The sequence below is a fragment of the Chiloscyllium plagiosum genome, chromosome 10 (assembly GCF_004010195.1).
Source record: "Chiloscyllium plagiosum isolate BGI_BamShark_2017 chromosome 10, ASM401019v2, whole genome shotgun sequence".
Classification (NCBI taxonomy): Eukaryota; Metazoa; Chordata; class Chondrichthyes; order Orectolobiformes; family Hemiscylliidae; genus Chiloscyllium; species Chiloscyllium plagiosum.
Genome location: NC_057719.1, coordinates 6,842,740 through 6,861,355, shown reverse-complemented (window position 1 = coordinate 6,861,355; position 18,616 = coordinate 6,842,740). Strand labels below are relative to the sequence as shown.

Sequence of the window (18,616 nt, the reverse complement as noted above, 5' to 3'; positions counted from 1 at the left end):
ACTACCTTATGCTGAAAGACTGGAGCGACTGGGCTTGTGTACCCTTGAGTTTAGAAGACTGAGAGGGGATCTGATTGAGACATGTAAGATTATGAAAGGATTGGACACTCTGGCAGTAGGAAACATGTTTCTGCTGATGGGTGAGTGCCGAACTAGAGGACACAGCTTAAAAATACGGGGTAGACCATTTTGGACAGAGCTCAGGAGAAACTTCTTCACCCAGAGAGTGGTGGTTGTGTGGAATGCTCTGCCCCAGAGGGCAGTGGAGGCCCACTCTCTGGATTCATTTAAGAAGGAGTTGGATAGAGCTCTCAAAGATAGTGGAATCAAGGGTTATGGAGATAAGGCAGGAAGAGGATACTGATTAGGAATGATCAGCCATGATCATATTGAATGGCGGTGCAGGCTCGAAGGGCTGAATGGCCTACTCCTGCACCTATTGTCTATTGTGATATTCGTTACATCATGTTGGTGGCTGTGTTGCTTCAAAGACAACAGCATTACAACAGCATTACACCATCACAAAATACAAATGACATGAATTTGCTAATGATGCGTAGGGCTCTCTCTTACAGAGCATAAGATCTAACATACACACAGAGCTTCAGGTCAGAAGAAAATAGTATGGCAAGTTGGAGAATTTGAAGTGTGAATTCTAGTTGAAATTTCAAGCATCCAACATTAAATGATTGCCTTTTCTTTCCCACCGGTCACTTGGTGTCACACTATAACACATTCATGTTAAAAGCAACACTTTGTTGAGTGGATATTACAAGGTCACAATAAATAAGTATTCTCTACACTTAAATGAGCGTTAACATAGGTTTCACTGTCACGTTTTGCTACAATCAGCTTTTGAAAATTTTTGATTGTGGTAGAGGGCCTGTTAAGTGCAACAGCTGCCAATTTAAAAATTTCACTTTACAAAACATAAGCCCCACTTACATTAGTGTCAAGCTAGTGAACGTACACACGGGCAATCTTCAGAAACTGAACTGAAAGCTTTTTGAAAAAAAAATAAGCTCACCATCCAAGACAGTTTCTCAGCTGTCAGGTAGATGTTTCACAGAAAGTACAGTATCAACTCACACAGTGGCTGCAGGTCTCCAAATCCATCCCCAAAATAACAAATAGGTTCAGCATGTGGACCAATTTCATTACAATCCAGCTATCTTGCTTACAATGCCTCCATCACATCTTCCTAAAGTGTAGGATCTACTATTCTTTCTGCAAGGAGAACTTTAATGCAGTTAGAGCTCAAGGATACCAAGCAAACTGGCAGTTTAGACAATTCCTAAATATTGATATAAAACAGCATAACCTTATATTGCCGTAACATTAAGTTGACTGACAAGCTACTCATTTGGAATTACACTTACCATGGAATAACAGGTTTCTTAATCAAAAATGTGTATAGGAATATTAGGCAGGAAGGAATCGATAAGAAGTGAAATGAAACTCAACAAAGTGATAAGCCAGAGAGGTAATGCAAATTGCTTGCAAAGATTCTAGATAACCTGATACCTTTAAAAAGGGCACCAGCTTGAAAGATGCCAATGTCTTCAGTGGGAAAGTATAGGTCAGTAACAGTTGCAGAATACTACATCTGGATGTCATGTTTAACAAAGAGGCCAATGTTTAACTGGAATGAGCATAATTAGACACATGCTATTTATCCTATATTATGTATCTTAGACTATTTTGAGCTGAGATGTTATGACAAAGTACTGAAGTCATTGTGTATCTAATTTATAAAACAACATTCAATGCTGAGAAAAATATAAACTGGCTAATGCTTCCCTTATTTATACTCCTCTATGCTGACATGGAGTAATATTACAAGCACCATTAACACTGATAGCTTATGAGAACACAGAAGTGAATGCCAAGTTCCAGCTTTACAAAAAGTCCATAACAAATCTATTACAACACAAATGCATTCTATCCATAGAGCTGGTATCAATTTGCAGCTTAACGTACAAACCACCCATATACTAACCTATTCTGCATAGCCCTATACTTCAGCTGTTAATCAATTTACAAATTCAAACTACTTACATTATTATACAGTATAAAGTAAATTGCCAATTTGGTACCATTCAGGTTTAAGGGGGAATTTGAGCATTACAGCACAAAAAGTACTCTATTAAAAATCCACTAATGCAGACACAATAGAACAATGGTCTACTTCTGCACCACAAACGCACACCAGAAAAAAAACACTTCAGGACTTCTCTCCCAGTCGAGACAATTAACAGCACCTCTTATGGAACACCTCCCACTGCATGAACCTACCTCTGGCTCCCTCATTCTCTAATGGTCATGAATCCCTATAGTGGGGAAGCAGGCAATTCAGCCCATTGGGTCCACGCCAACCCTCCAAACCATCCCACCCAGACCCAATTCCTACCCTTTCCCTGGAACCCTGCATTTCCCATGGCTCAGCCACATAGCCTGCACATCTCCAGACAATATGGACAATTTAGTATGGCCAATCCACCTAACCTGCACACCTTTAGATTGTGGGAGGAAACCGGAGCACCCAGAGGAAGAATGTCTGTGTGGAGTTTGCACAGTCACCAGGATGGAATCAAACCTGGGTCCCTGGTGCTGAGAGACAGTAGTGCTAACCACTGAGCCACCATGCCTGCCTGACAAATTGCTGTCAGACAGATGCATGTTTGAAATAGCAAGCCAACATCTTGTCTTAAATACAAGTTACAGTCAAGAAAGATTCTTAGATCAAGTTTTTTTGAAAAAGTAACAAAGAGGATTGATAAGGGCAAAACGGTAGATGCGATCTATATGGGCTTCAGTAAGGCGTTCGACAAGGTTCCCCATGGGAGACTGGTGAGCAAGGTTAGATCTCATGGAATATATGGAGAGCTCACCATTTTGAGCCAGTTCTGTATCCAAAGGTAGAAGACAGAGGGTGGTGGTGGAGGGTTGTTTTTCAGACTGGAGGGTTGTTTTTCAGTGTGACCAGTGGAGTGCCACAAGGATCAGTGCTGGGTCCTCTACTTTTCATCATTTATATAATGATTTTGTCGAGAGCATAAGAGGTATAATTATTAAGTTTGCTAATGACACCAAAATTGAAGGTATAGTGGACAGTGAAGAAGTTTACCTCAGATTACAATGGGATCTTGATCAGATGGGCCAATGGGCTGAGAAGTATCAGATGGACTTTAATTTAGGTAAACATGAGGTGCTGCATTTTAGGAAAGCAAATCTTAGCAGGACTTATACACTTAATGGTACGGGGGGAGGGGGGCGGCGTGGCAGAGGAGGTGGGGCATAAGAGTATCTGTGAACTTTACCAACTGACTTACATAAAAGGGGGTGTTTTTTTGTTCAGAGCATCTTTTGACTCTACGTTGCACACCTGCGAGGAGGGTCAAAGGGGATCACCTAGCATGTCCAGGCTTTAATAAACTTTGTTTGCAGAAGATGATTTGAGCGAATTGCATCTCATGTGTGAAACCTCAGGAAAAGAATCTAACAAACCGACAAAAACAAACTGGCCCAGATGGATTCCCCAGCCCCCCACACAGATCCTGTGGGGAACAGCTAGCAGGAGCATTCACTGACATCTTTAATATGATCTGAAGTCCCCACCTGCTTCAAGAAAACCACCATCATCTCAGCACCAAAGAAAAATCATGCTGTGTGCCCCAATGATTACTAGCTGGTGGCTCTAACCTCCATAACTATGAAGTGCTTCGAGGGGTTAAGCATGGCTCACATTAACTCCGGTCTACCAGCCTGCCTTCATCCTTTGCAAGTTGCCTATCATAGCAACAGGTCCACAGCAGATGTCATCTCCCTGGCCCTACACTTCTCCCTGAAACATCTGGTTAACAAGGATACCTACATCAAGCTCCCACTTATTGACCATAGCTCCATCTCAACACCGTAACTCCAAACAGACCCCTTTCCAAACTCCAACACCTTGGTCTTGGCTCTCCCCTCTGTAACTGGCTCAACTGCCTGCCCATAGACCACAATAGAACAGGTGACAACACTTCCTCCATGATAATCCTCAACATCAGAGCCCCATAAGGTTGTGCACTCAGCTCCCTACTATGCTACTTATGCACTCATGCCGGTGTAGCCAAATTCCACCCAACCCCATTTACAAGTTTGCTGACACCACCACCACTGAAGGTCAGATCTCCAACAATGAGACAGTACAGGAAAGAGATTGAGTGCTCATCGGCAAGGCATAAAGACAATCTTTCCATCAACATCAGGAAAAGGAGTTGGTTATTGAGTTCAGGAAGTGGAGTGGAGGGAATGCCCGTCTGCGTCAATCGTGCAGAGGTGGAGATGTTTGAGAGAGGAAAGTTCCTGGGAGTGATCACCATCAAGCCCGTCCTGGTCCATCCACATTGACAAGTCAAGAAAGCACAACAATGCCTCTAATTCCTCAGGAGGCCAAGGAAATTCAGCATGTCAACAATGACATTTACCAATTTTCATAGATGCACCACAGAAAGGAACCTAATCTGCACATATCACAGCATGGTATGGCAACTGCTCTCCCCAAGACCGCAAAACACTACAGAGTCATGCACATAGCCCAGTCCATCACATAAACCAGCCTTCCATCTATTAACCTCATCTATACTTCCTGCTGCCTCAGGAAAGCAGCCAATAATCAAAGACCCCTCCCACCCTGGTTATACTCTCTTCCGTCAGAAGATACAGAAGTTTGAATACACATACAAACAGATTCAAGAACAGCTTCTTCCCCAATGTTATCAGACTTTTGAATGGACTTACACAAATGTAGATTTCTGATCTCTGTGCACCTTCTCCGCAGCTGTTCTTCTACCATGTTGCAGTTTTTATGGTACAATCTGCTTGTATAGCACGCAAAACAATACTTCACTATCTTGGTACATGCGACATTAACAAAAAGTAACATGATCGAGATTTTAATAAAGAATATTTCACATATTCCACTAAAAGGCAGATTTTGCTAAGATACAGGGGGGTAAGCACTGAAGTCCTTTTTGATTGGAAGCATTGAGTGGAGTTGAAGGAGTTATTGTTCAATGTGAAACCAAGTTCAGCTAGTGAAAGAGTTGTACTGGACTTATGGATAAATTAGGGGCAAGGCCATTGGGCTTCTCAAGCTTGCCTGAAGATCATGACCGATCGGACTTCAGACTGAACTCTAAACTTCCAATTAGTCTCTATCACATTAAAATGATTTGGAGGTGCCAGTGTTGGACTGGAATGTGCAAAGTTAAAAATCTCAACACCAGATTATAATCCAACAGGTTTCTTTGGAAGCACTAGTTTTCAGAGCACTGCTCCTTCATCAGGTGGTTGAGTTTATGCAACACATGAAAAATATATTCACATAAACCTATATTCTATTGCTAATCTAAAGATTATTCAAAAGGGAATAAAGGATCGCAGCCTTGAAAAAATGCATTTTGAAAATGTTGTTCCTTCACACTTCGACTAACTGCCGTTTTATTTTTAATTATTCTTCTTTTCCCTCAATGATCGTTTACATAAATGATTTGGATGCGAGCATAAGAGGTACAGTTAGTAAGTTTGCAGATGACACCAAAATTGGAGGTGTAGTGGACAGCGAAGAGGGTTACCTCAGATTACAACAGGATCTTGACCAGATGGGCCAATGGGTTGAGGAGTGGCAGATGGAGTTTAATTCAGATAAATGTGAGGTGCTGCATTTTGGAAAAGCAAACCTTAGCAGGACTTATACACTTAATGTTAAGGTCCTAGGGAGTGTTGCTGAGCACCTCGCATTCATCTGAATTAACTCCATTTCTCACTTCTCAGCCCATTGGCCCATCTGGTCAAGATCCTGTTGTAATCTGAGGCTACCCTCTTCACTGTCCACTGCACCTCCAATTTTGGTGTGAGTCCAGAACTAGAGGGCATAGGTTTAGGGTGACAGAGGAAAGATATAAAAGAGACCTAAGGGGCAACTTTTTCACGCAGAGAGTGGTACGTGTATCGAATGAGCTGCCAGAGGAAGTGGTGGAGGCTGGTACAATTGCAACATTTAAAAGGCATTTGGGTGTGTTTATGAATATGAAGGGTTTGGAGGGATATGGGCCGGGTACTGGCAGATGGGACTAGATTGGGTTGGGGCATCTGGTCGGCATGGACAGGTTGGACCGAAGGGTCTGTTTCCATACTGTACACCTCTATGACTCTATGATAGCTGTATAATTAAAATGAATGCCACAATGCTCTGCATCAATGTCCAACAACCACCTGAGGAAAAATCATCAATCAGCTTACGTTCTAAATCAACTTCATAAATAGATTCAATGTTGAATGTGGAGGTCAACTGGTTAAAAAGTATGGTCTTTTGTCACAAAAAGTATACATCATCAATTGCAGCACCTACTTCTTTTACCGCTACCCTTCCTGGCACTACAAACACATCTTCCAGATAAAACAACACGTGATTTATACATTCAATTTAATATACTGCTTTCACTGCTCCAATGTGGTCGCCTTTTCCATGGGGAAATAAAAGTCCCACTTGACAGAACACCTCTCTTCAATTCATTACCGTGATCTGCTGACCACATGTTTAAATTTACTAGTTCACACTCACTCTCTCAAACTTTCTAAACTTTTCCAACAAAGTTCAGGAATCTAATCTTTAAATTTGCAGTCCTCCAACCAAACATTATGCTCATCATTTTCAAAGAGTAAATTTTTACCCCTTTTCTTTGGGGATGACAGCTGTCGATGATTCCAGCATTACATTTATTCAGCCCAACAAGTCCACAGAACTTTAACCTAGCTCAATTGGTTTTCACATTGAAGAACTTTACCTTCAACTCCACTCGCTTCATCCTATGCAGATGTGAAGGATGCCTGGGACGTAATTTACATCACTACAAGCACTTTTAGAGAAAAAAATTCCCAGATGCTCTACTCATTGTGGCTGGTGACTTCAACCAAGCCAACCACAACAGGGTGCTTCCAAAGTACCACCAATACCTCTTCTACCCCAGAGGATCAAACTTTCTGGACCACTGCTACACAACCAAAAAGACACCTACTACTCCACTTCAGAAAATCAGATCAAGGCGTCTCAGCTTACAAGGAGAAGCTGAAATGGGAAGAGCTTCACAAAAATACGTACAATGCTGGTCAGAAGCTGTGGAAGACCATCTCTTGAAATTGGTGGACAATCAAGTTTTTACAATGATCCATAACCAGATCTCATCTTGTCCATAAACAAGTTAATGAGGGAGCATTTTGTCTGGGAGGTCTCAATGTCTAACCAAATTGAGCGCGGATGCTGACAGGCCCATTCAGCCACACAGGATAAGGAACTCAGTTGGTACTTCCTAAAGTCCGGAAAATCTAGACTCTTTTCTTCCCCCACTCACTCCCACCCAAATCTTTCTTCACGAAAGCTGCAATTTATCCAGCTTAATAAGAGGCCATTGATGATGCCAAATAAAAGATCCGAGCCAGTTGTGAAGCCTGCGCAGTGTTTGCCTTGGCAGCATCAAGGGGAACATTCCATGGGATATTATAAGCAAGGAAGAACATTCATCTTAACCAGGGCTATCCTGCCCAACCAAGATACCTGAAAATCTTCCCAGTGCCAAATGTCCTACCTAATTTTCTCTAGCAACTGCACATAATTGGCTTCATATAACTGATCGAAAACCGGGGTAATAAAAATGCTTAAGTACAGAAAACCTCCCTGTAACCACAGAAAGGAGAAACTGGTTCCATCCCCAAGGTTGGACATACTGGTAAGACCCCCCAGCACCCCCCAGGCATGCCCTCTGATTTCATGAAGTTAATTTTGTACCCTGAAAACAAACCAAATAGAGTAATCATTTGTATTAAGTGGGACATAGATGTCATTGGATCAGTTGAAAAAAGGAAGGATATCAGCACAAAGAGTAATTATATGTCTGCCTGATCCTACCTCCGGGGCAGTTATATAGGGATCCAATTGAATGGCTTCCACCAGCAGCTGGATCATCAATGTAAATAATAGTGGTGAAAGACGACACCCTTGACAGCAGCTTCTGCCAACACTAAAACAATCTGACCTTCAACCATTAGGGAGCACCGTTGCTTTCGGGTCACTATACAGCACTGCCACCCATTTGGTAAAAACCTAAGACCAAACCGTTCAATGACATAAAAGAGGTACGGCCACTCCACCCGATCAAGTGCTTTCTCTGTGTCTAGGGAGACTATCAAACCCAGTATCGCTCTTCGATGACATATTTGGACCCATATTTAATACTCTAATATTGTTGGTAGACCTATGACCCTTAATAAAACCAGCCTGGTCCTCCTTTACAATAAAAGGCAATACCCTCTTCAGCCTTAATGCCAGCATTTTAAAACCCATGTTCAGTAATGATATGGGCCTGTACGAAATGCATTCTTCTGGGGCCTTCCCTTAAGGATAAGAGAGATATTTGCTTCTCTGAAAGACGATGGGTGGCTACCCTGACTGAATGGATATGTACAATTATTCAAGAGTGGCCTGGCCAGCTTGTCTATAAACTCCTTATAAAACTCATTTGGAAATTCATCTGGCCCGGGCGCTTTATCACTCTGGAGCAGCCTCACCGCCTCCTGTACTTCCCGAATTGTACAAGGGGCACTCAAAAAGGACACCTGCTCTGAGGTTACACCCAAGAAGGTCCTGGGTCTTAAAATAAAGGCCTCCATCTTCCTCATTCTATCCTCACAGCCCTCTGACTGATACAGCTCAAAATAAAACTTTCTAAATGCTGCATTAATCTTTTTGGTATTGCAAGTCAGAGTATCAGCACTCTCTCTAATGGATTTAATAGATTGGGGAGCATTCTTCTTTTTGGCCAAGTACGCTAAATATCTACCTGGCTTATCACCTGTACTCAAATAATCTGTTTCATAGAAGAGATTTCCCTCTTTGCTGTTTGGGTAAGTGCAACATTCAAAGTAGCCATGAGTTGTAATCCGCTGTAACTTCGTTATGGACAGCCTACCAAAGTAGACTAACTCAGCTGCCTTCAGGCAAGCCTCCAGCAGACGTTGCTGTTCTCCCCTCTGTCGTTTTCGTGTTGCAGAGTAAGAAATAATCAAACCCCGCATGTAGGCCTTGGTAGTGTCCCACATCATCGATGGGTTGCTGGCTGTACCGGAGTTTATATCCCAAAAATTTTTAAACTCTTGCAAAAAATATTATAAACTTATTAATTTTTCAGGAGGAAAGGGCCCATACGCCAGTGCCAGGAATCCACCTCACCACCTCCAGTCTTAACACTGCCACATGATCAGAAATGGCTATATTCCCTATTCTGCTGGATAGTACAGAGTTCAAAAAGGCTGATGGGACAAAAAATGTCAATGCTGGTATGTTACTTATGTGGGTTAGAATAGAATGTAAAATCCCTACCTTCAGGGTAAAGGCAACTCCATACATCCACCAACCCCAACTCTCTGTTCAAGTCCACCAACTGCCTAGATTGTGGAGACATATCCACAAGACCCCCCACGCATCCTGTCCACCTCAGGGTCAATAATGCCATTAAAGTCTCTCCTTATAATCGAATGGTGTGCCCCGAGGGCCATCAATCTAGACAGCGCATCAGTTACAAATTTAAAGGGATGTGCCGTGGGGGGGGGAATTCATTCAGAATCCCATATCCTCTCCATGTTTTAAAGCTTTAAGTATTATGAATCACCCAGACTCATCAGTTATTTGGCCTAACATTTGAAACGGAAGGTTCCTCCAGATGAGGATAGTCATTCCTCTACTTTTAGAGTTTAAAAAAAAGAGAAATACTCCTAGCTGAATCCTCTCTGTTGCAAGTTCAAACCCACGGGAGGAAGAATCCCACTCATAGCGCACCAAGCGAGAACCTTAAACAGTTCACAAAGTTTAAAAACGCAACTTCTAAAACTATTAAATCAAAAACTACCAACTACTTGTATAACATAAAACATAACAAAGGAGATTTTTCCCCTTGTCCACAGTGGGTGCTCATACCACCCATTGATCCCACCATGACTCCTCGCTGGAGCCATATCTTATGACAAGAAAGCAAAAAGTGGGTACCCAACCAGTGCCTTCCATACTGTAACCCTAGGCACTCCTGGCTGAACAAAACAAAATATAAAGTTGTAATCCCGACACATATTAAAAAGGGAAATCAAGATCACCCCCCAACAACCAGGTAAACCAGGCAAATTACAGACGAAAAAGGGGGAGGGGGAGAAGGGGCAGAATAAAATAATTGTCCATATAATTCAGGCCAATCAGCCTATTTTAGAGCATCCAAGAAGTCCTTTGCCTTTTCCAGCAAATCAAAGTTGAACATGGAGCCTCTGCAGCTGAAACGCAGTATCGCTGGATATCTCAGAAGTACTGAATATTCAAGTCCCTCAGCCGCTTTTTTACCTCATCAAAGGCCTTCCTCTTGTGGATCACGACCAGGGAGAAGTCCTGAAAAAGCATAATTCGTGATCCTTTATATACCATAGCCTGAGGATCCTTCCCCAGTGCTCTAGAGGCTTCCAGCATCATTTGTTTGTCTCTATGATGATGGAGTCACACTAGGACCGGGTTGGCACTGGTCCAATCCGGGCCTGCGCACTGCACCCTGGTGGGCCCGCTCGACCTGCACCCAACCTACCTGGACCTGTAGCCTTAGAAACTGGGGGAGCTATTGCTCCAGAAAGTTGATGAGCTGGCCTTCTTCCTCCTGCTTGGGAAGCCCTAGCAACCAGATATTCTTCCGACAACTTCTATTTAAGGTCATAGAGTCAGATGTACAGCATGGCAACAGACCCTTCCGTTCAACCCGCCCATGCCGACCAGTTATCCCAATCATCGACCTGTTCCTCCAAGGCCCGCACCCGGTGTTCAAAGGCCTGAACCCAACTCTCAGAAGATTCGGCCGTGGTCTTGGAAGCCGCGGCGCATTGCTCTGCCCCTCCGACATGCCACCCAGGACTCTGGATCTCCAGGTCATGCCTCGACAGCATGTCTGACATCAATTCCCACCTGGAGGAGACCCGGTCCATTGAAGCATCAATCTTCTCTCGGAGTTGTACAAACTCAGAGATCAAGCTCTGCCCTGCAGGTGTCAACATCCAGAAACAGACTCTTCGGTCCAACTCGCCCATGCCGACCAGATATCCAAACCTAATCTAGTCCCATTTGCCCCTATTCACGTACTCCACATACCTTTTAAATGCTGTCTTTGTACCAGCCTCCACCACTTCCTCTGGCAGCTCATTCCACACACGCACGACCCTGTATGTGAAAACATTGCCCCCCTTAGGACTCTTTTATATCTTTCCCTTCTCACCTTAAACCTATGTCCTCTAGTTCTAGACTCACTCACCCCAGGGAAAAGACCTTGCCTATTCACCCTTTCCATGCCCCCCATTACTTCATAAACCTCTGTAAAGGTCACCCCTCAGCCTCCAACATTCCAAGGAAAAGCGCCCAGCCTATTCAGCCTCTCCCTGTAACTCAACCCCCTCCAACATCCTTTTAATCTTTTCTGAACCCTTTCATGTTTCACAATATCCTTCTGATAGGAAGGAGACCAAAATTGCATGCAATATTCCAAAAGTGGCCTAACCAATGTCCTTGTACAGCCGCAACATGACCTTCCAACTCCTGTACTCACTACTCTGACCGATAAAAGGGAAGCATACCAAATGCCTTCTTCACCATCCCATCCACCTGAGACCCCACCCCCCAAGGAGCCACAAACCCACACTCCAAGATCTCCCGCCCAGCAACACTCCCTAGGACCCCATCAAGTGTACAAGTCCTGCCCTGATTTGCTTTTCCAAAATGCAGTTCCTCACATTTATCTAAATTAAACTTCATCTGCCAATCCTCAGCCCATTGGCCCATCTGATCAAGATCCTGGTGTAATCTGAGGTAACCTCCTTTGCTGTCCACTACATATCTGATTTTGGTGTCATCATCTACCTTTGAGCAAGTTTTGTTTCCACATGCTAGTTCTCCCAGTATGCCATAAGATCTAACCTTGCTCACTGGTCTCCAGAGAGTGAGAGAGCGCGCGAGCGAGAGCACGAGCGAGGGCATAGGTCTAAGTCTAAACAGTGAAGGGAGCGTGAGTGCCCCACTTTGTCTGGGGCAGAGCTCAGCAAAACCTACTGGGTCTCCGTCATCTCGAATCCCCTCTCACCAACTTCTACAGATGCATAACTGAAAGCATACTGTCTGGGTGCATAACGGCCTGAAATGGAAACTGCTCTGCCCAGGATCAGAGGAAACTACACAGAGGATGTTGTGCACAGCCCAAGCCATCACAAGAACCAACCTTTCATCTATGGACTCCATTTACAAGGCTCACTGCCGCAGAAAGGCTGCCAACATCAAAAACGCTCCTTCAACCTCTTCCATCAGGAAAATACAGAAGCCTGAACACACGCACCAGTAGGTTCAAGGACAGCTTCTTTCCAGCCATCATAAAACTACGAATAGACAGTCTTGCCTCGAATAATGCTGATCATGCTAACATTGATCTCTCTTGTACGCCCTGTGCAATGTAACCTGTATGCCTGTCTAAATGTTTTGCACATTGCTTACTGTGATCTGCTTACAGGTCACAGTAAACAAAGCTTTTCACTACTTCAGTACACGTGAAAATAAATAAAATCAAACAAGAGGTTGCTATAGGTACCCACATAAATCCTCATAAAGCCTGCCTTTCAGTGAAATATGTGGAACATCTTCTCATACCTCAGGGGTGCCCTATCAGCCAAACAGTTATTGAAGAGATCCAATACTCCCTCCAGTATGCTAGCACAGCCTTTGGTCGCCTGAGGAAAAGGGTATTTGAGGACAACATCAGATCTGACATCATGATCATGTGGTGGTTCACACTCTACATGGGCTGTCTCCAGCAGATATATCAAGCCGCTGGAGCAGTACCATCAATGCTACTTGTGCAAGCTCCTGCTGGGAAGAAAGATGCATCAATACCTGTGTCCTCGACCATGCCAACATCCCTAGCATCAAAGCAGTGGCCACCTTGATTGGCTACAATGGGCCGAGCACATCAGTTGCAATGGCAGACCCAAGACGACTCAAGCGGATTGCTCTATTCCCAGCTTCAAACTGGCAGGTCAGCATCAGGTGACCAGAGATACCCCCAAGACCTCAATGGCAAAGTGCAGCATTCCCAATGGACACCTGGGAAACACTGGCCCAAGACCCTTCAGGGGAGGAGGAAGAGGGACACTGCAAAGGTATCAAGCATTCAGAGACACACCATCAGGTAAAAGCAGAAGTCAGGTGAAAACAAATGTAAGGAACCCACTGCCACACCAACACCCCTTCCCACACTTAACTTCTGCCCAAAGTGTAACAGAGCCTGTGAAGCCACATCAGTCTGCACAGCCACCCACAGACTCAGTGTGGGTGACAGACATCCTCATCTGGATGGTGATGGTGTTGGTGTTGATGAGGATGAGTTGAGTCTGCCTTTTAGTGGAATAAGTGAACATTCTTTTTTCAAACCTTACCTTTTTTTTCCTCCCCTATTATATACTGATGAGTGCACTAATGCAGTTTCCTGGTCTCATCCTCAATTGAAAAAAATTCACTGACTTGCTTCCAATTTTTAGACTTTTGGCTTTAACCCTGATTTGGAGATGCTGGTGTTGGACTGGAGAGTACAAAGTTAAAAATCACTAAAAATCAATAACCCTGGAATTGAAAACTAGTCACATTAGTGATCATGAAACCAGCATAAATTGTGAATCCACATAATTCACCAATCCCTGGTTTTCATCACAAATGACCCCACTAATAATGTGCTCTCAGAAGTATCTTAGTTCAAGAGTAATCAGGGATGAAATACTGGCCTTGTCAGAAACACCTACATCTCAAAAAGATGAAAAAGAAAAATTACTCCTATTTGACTTTACACCCTACTCTCAGCTGCCTTTCCTTTTAGTTTTCACACTCAAAACTTAAGCATTTCTTGCTATACTCCGTTCTGATAAAAGGTAAATTTAATATCAACTTATTTTCCCCACCATAGACACTAACTAGAATTGCTAAATATTTCTAGTATTTAATTTCCAGTTTTCAGCATCCATAGACTTTGTTTTAGCTTGTATAGTCTTTACCCCCCAAACATTTTGAAAAAAAATCAAGCAACTGGGCGATTTATCTGGAGAAACAGAAAAATAATCCACATTATTAATTACTTCATCCTCAGTCTTATACACCATTTTTTTAAAATAAGAAAATCCTGAACTGTGAAGATCTGTAGAAAGAAAAAACAATTTGGTTGCTTTAAGCACTGTACTACTCAGGCAGCCCCTTCAACATATGGCTGCTATGCAGACTACTGAGAATAACAGCTTTGAATTGGAGACAGTGAAGTAAACGTTTTCCCAATTACTAGCAGCCAAGTATGAAAACCCACATCAATTTACATACACTTCCACAGCTTCAGAATGTCAAATACCAATACAAACACAGACCTTTGACAAATCCACAGTTCACCATACTTTCAGTTTGAAGATACTGAAACATTGAGAATTCAATACCTCTCAAGAGCACGACATCACTTTCTAAGTGTAATTTCCCCAAACACCAGGTTCAGATGTGAAGACCAAAGCCATTGATTAGTGTTGTACAGCAGTGGAAAAGCCCTCTCTCTTTTAAAAACACTTTGAAAACAGAAGGGAACTGCATACATAGTCAGCAAGTCAGCGAATCCTTTTCACTTCCTTCAGTTCAAGAAAACAAGCGACTGACACATTTCCTGCCAACGGTCCTTCCCTCAGATTAAAAAAAAACTTCCACCAACAGGAAACCTTGAACTTACACATGTTGCTGCAAGACTTTATTTTTATTTATGTATTCTTTTAATGATTAAAAGCTTTTCAAATTTGAATACTGAGTAGGCAATTTAAGTTATTTCACTACACTGAACAAAATAGTTCTAACATGTTTTTCCTCTTTTAAAAAGTTCTGTTCAGTTAAATTTTAGTTTGAATATATGCTGTGTATGTGCAGCTAATCATCATTCAACCAATTGACAAGTAAACAAAGTCAAAATATAAGTCATTTCCTCCCAAGAAAACTAAGCTTTAGGTTTCAGACTGGTTAGAATCAAGCAATTAGAACCTTTGCTTTTGGGACATCTAGCTGCAGCATATTCATATGCGGAGGGCAGACCGTTACACACAGCCTAGGTAGCTGCCTAAAATGGAATTCTGTTCACAGTCTTGCAATAAACTTCACATTTAGTTCAGTTTACTTTCTGCAACAATTCTGTTTAATATCAATTGGAGAAAATGAACTGAATTCTTCAATGTAGTATTGCCTACATTTTCAGTTAACACACAACATATCACAATTTTGAAAAAAATTACTAAGGGAAAAACCTTGCTGACTAAAGTTGTGGTACCACGTCAGCAACTGAATAAACGACCTTGATTTGACAGACGTATACTCAAGTTTCAACAGATGACATGGGGAAGTGAGCAGAGGCTAATGCTTCATGCACATGAACAGAAATACAGCTATCCTTTTTAAGGTGGTGGGGGTGTCTTACCTTAATCTCCATGGCAACTGTGCCTCTGCTTGGTTATTGGACACCCTGAACTTCCTGTGGCAGCAGGAACAAGCAAGTCTGAATGCACGTCTTTTACAGCCACATATGCTTCGTGAAATAGTATCTCTTCCACAAGAGGGAGTGATTTTAATTTCAGAAATTGAGAAAAATTGAAGTTTAGATCAGAACCTTTCATAGAAATTCAAGATGCAGCTGTCTTTTGTCTAACACTCCATTTTATGGATTCAAACCGGATCTCAATTCAGGAGAAATAGCCATTAAGTCAACACCAAGAATGTACATACAATTCATATTTTTACAAACAGCATAAACATTAAGCACTAAATGCATTTCAGTATTTCCAATAAAAGTCTGTGTCATGAAGGAGGGAGAAGAACTGCAGCAGCTGAGCATCATGTCACAATTACATCCCAAGTAAGTAATATATTGGAACATTCTCCAAACATAAATAAGCTTATACAAGACACTAGGTCATTTCCAGCTGCAACATTCTGTCCAAGTCAAGGCACCACAATTTAGCAAGGACAAAATGACTTTGGAGAGAGAGAAAACAAGATAACAATGCAAATAGCCTCTGAGACTAAGGTTTACAGTTATAGACTGTTGAGGTTGAGTTATTTTCAAGAACAGAAAAGGCCACAAGATTTGGTAAAGGTGCTCAGCATCCTGAAAGGCTTACAGTACATCAGGAGAATGTTTTTCCCAACAGATGAAGGGTCAAAAAAGTCTCTGCTGTATCAAATTGATATGCCACTTTAAGGCTGCTGCTAATCTCCTCAAGCATTGGAAACTATAGAGCCTGTTTGATCTAGTGTAATAGAGGAAAATCAATTCCAGACTAACTCAAATGGTCTCTTCTGATTAGAAATGTTTTATTACATGTTAGCAACAACTTACAACATACATAGATATAATGGATACTGCTAGAGGCTTTCAGACCACTAGATCTGTGGTCTTATTCCTTTGCAATCCCAAACTGTTCTACCCACAAGTCCATAAGACATCACAGTGGGTGGTTAATAATGGCATTCCTCAATATTCACCCTATTACACATGCATAGAACAGTACTACTCCAACATTCTTTTACTCAAATAAATATGTTCAACCACAATTCTATGCAGATAGATTGCTGGGCAGAGTCTAAGCTTCTTAAACTCTGACTTGATTCGCCTACATATCATGCATTTTAGGAATAATTTTAACAGCAAACTGTGATATACCCCCCTTTCAAATGAAAATATTAAAAATGCAATCATTTATTTTCTATTGCATCACTTCTTAAATCAGGCCTTAAATCAATAAACAATCATCTTCACTGGCAAAGAAACATTGCAATAAAAACTTTGCCACTAACTCTTATAGAAAAAAAAAGTTCAAATTCAATGCATTAACTTTACTTGTTTATTTGCCCTGTCCCCCAAAATATATTTTAAAAAAGCGCATTTGGAAATATCACTAGTCTGTAGTGAGTAAAGTATTAGATCTATAAAATTATACACACTTGTTATCAAAAGAACTAGGACATGTTGAGAACATCTGCTCTGGACTAAAATCAAGAAATTTCTAGACCCTTTGATCTCATTAGTAATTATAAATCTACTGGTCTCCATTTTGAACTTAATGTTTAAGTTTCCACCACCCTCTGGGATAGAGAATCCCAAAAGTTTACACTGAGTAAAGAACTTCCCACCTTATCAGAATCCTAATAAACACAGTCTAAGAATAAAAGTTGAGACCAAACAGCAAGGGGCAACATCCTGTTTCTACTAACCTTTCATAATTTTGAACTTTGTTTCCTATCTTCTCTCATTCTTCTAAACACCAGAGAAGATAGGCTCACTCTCTCCTCATAGGACAATCCCACCATTCAAGCAATCTGATGAACCTCTGCTGCACTCCCTCTATGGCAAGTATATCCTTTCTTAGAGAAGTATATCCTTCTGTGTTATGATCCAGCCCTCCACAATCACCTGATGAAGGAGCATCGCTCCGAAAGCTAGTGTGCTTCCAATTAAACCTGTTGGACTATAACCTGGTGTTGTGATTTTTAACTTCTTTACGATTGAAGACTTCTTTGCTTCTGCACTCAAATCTTCTGATAAAGGCTAACATACACTTTACCTACAGAACTTTTTTTTATTAATTCACTTGTAAGATGTAGACATCAAAGGCTGGCCAGCATTTATTGTCCACTCTAGCTGCCCTCAAGGAGGTGATGGTGAGTTGCCTTCTCGAACTGCTGCAAAGCATGTGCTGTAGGTAGACCCACAATGCCCATGGAGGGGGAATTCCAGGATTTTGACCTAGCAACACTGAAGGAATGGCAACGTATTTCCAAGCCAGGAATGCAAGTGGCTTAAAAAGGGAAAGTTGCAGATAGCGGTGTTCCATGGAAGTAGCCTTGGGTTTGAAAGGTGCTAAGGATGTTCAGTGAATTTCTGCAGTGCATCTTGCAGATAATACACATTGCTGCTGAGCATCAGTGGAGGAGGAAGTGGATGCGAAGCCAAGCAAGTTCCTTTACCGTGGATGATGTCAAACTCTTTGTGTTGTGAGAGCTGCACCCATTCAAATATGTGGGGAGTATTCCGTCACACTCCTGATTTTCCCATGTAGATAGTGGTCGACTGCATGCGTGCTGGACCTCCTTGCTAGCTTTTAGTAACTTATGCTCAAGGATATTCTGGGTAATCCAAGATGGAGGAAGTTAAAATTTCTGGCTGTAAGAGCTGCTCCTTTTTTTGAGGTATTTTAGGTGTTGGAAGTAATTTCCTCGAATTCCAGAAGCAGCAATTACTATTTTATATGCTGTTGCATTGTTTTGGAACTTTGGAAAAAAGTCAAAACAACAGCAGTTTTAAAAGGGCAAAGAGCAGACAAAGGAAGCACATGGTGGGAACAGAGAGACAGACAGACAGACAGAGGAGGAGGGAAGAGAGAGGGAGACAGAGGAGACAGAGGGGGGGGAAGAGAGAGAGAGAGAGACGGGGTGAAGAGAGAGAGAGAG

General features: G+C 42.2%; 1 protein-coding gene across 5 annotated transcripts in view; it reads right to left on the bottom strand.

Annotated features, from left to right (window-relative positions):
* Positions 1-18,616, bottom strand: part of foxn3 (forkhead box N3) — a 474,715-nt gene that overhangs the window by 409,251 nt on the left and 46,848 nt on the right. Inside the window, exon 1 of one of the 5 annotated variants that reach the window (XM_043696967.1) lies at positions 14,575-14,740. The exons of the other annotated variants lie outside the window; for them this stretch is intronic. The gene's annotated coding sequence lies outside the window, so the exon portion shown is untranslated. Of the gene's footprint in view, positions 1-14,574; positions 14,741-18,616 lie in introns of those variants that run through there. 5 annotated transcript variants of the gene reach the window in all.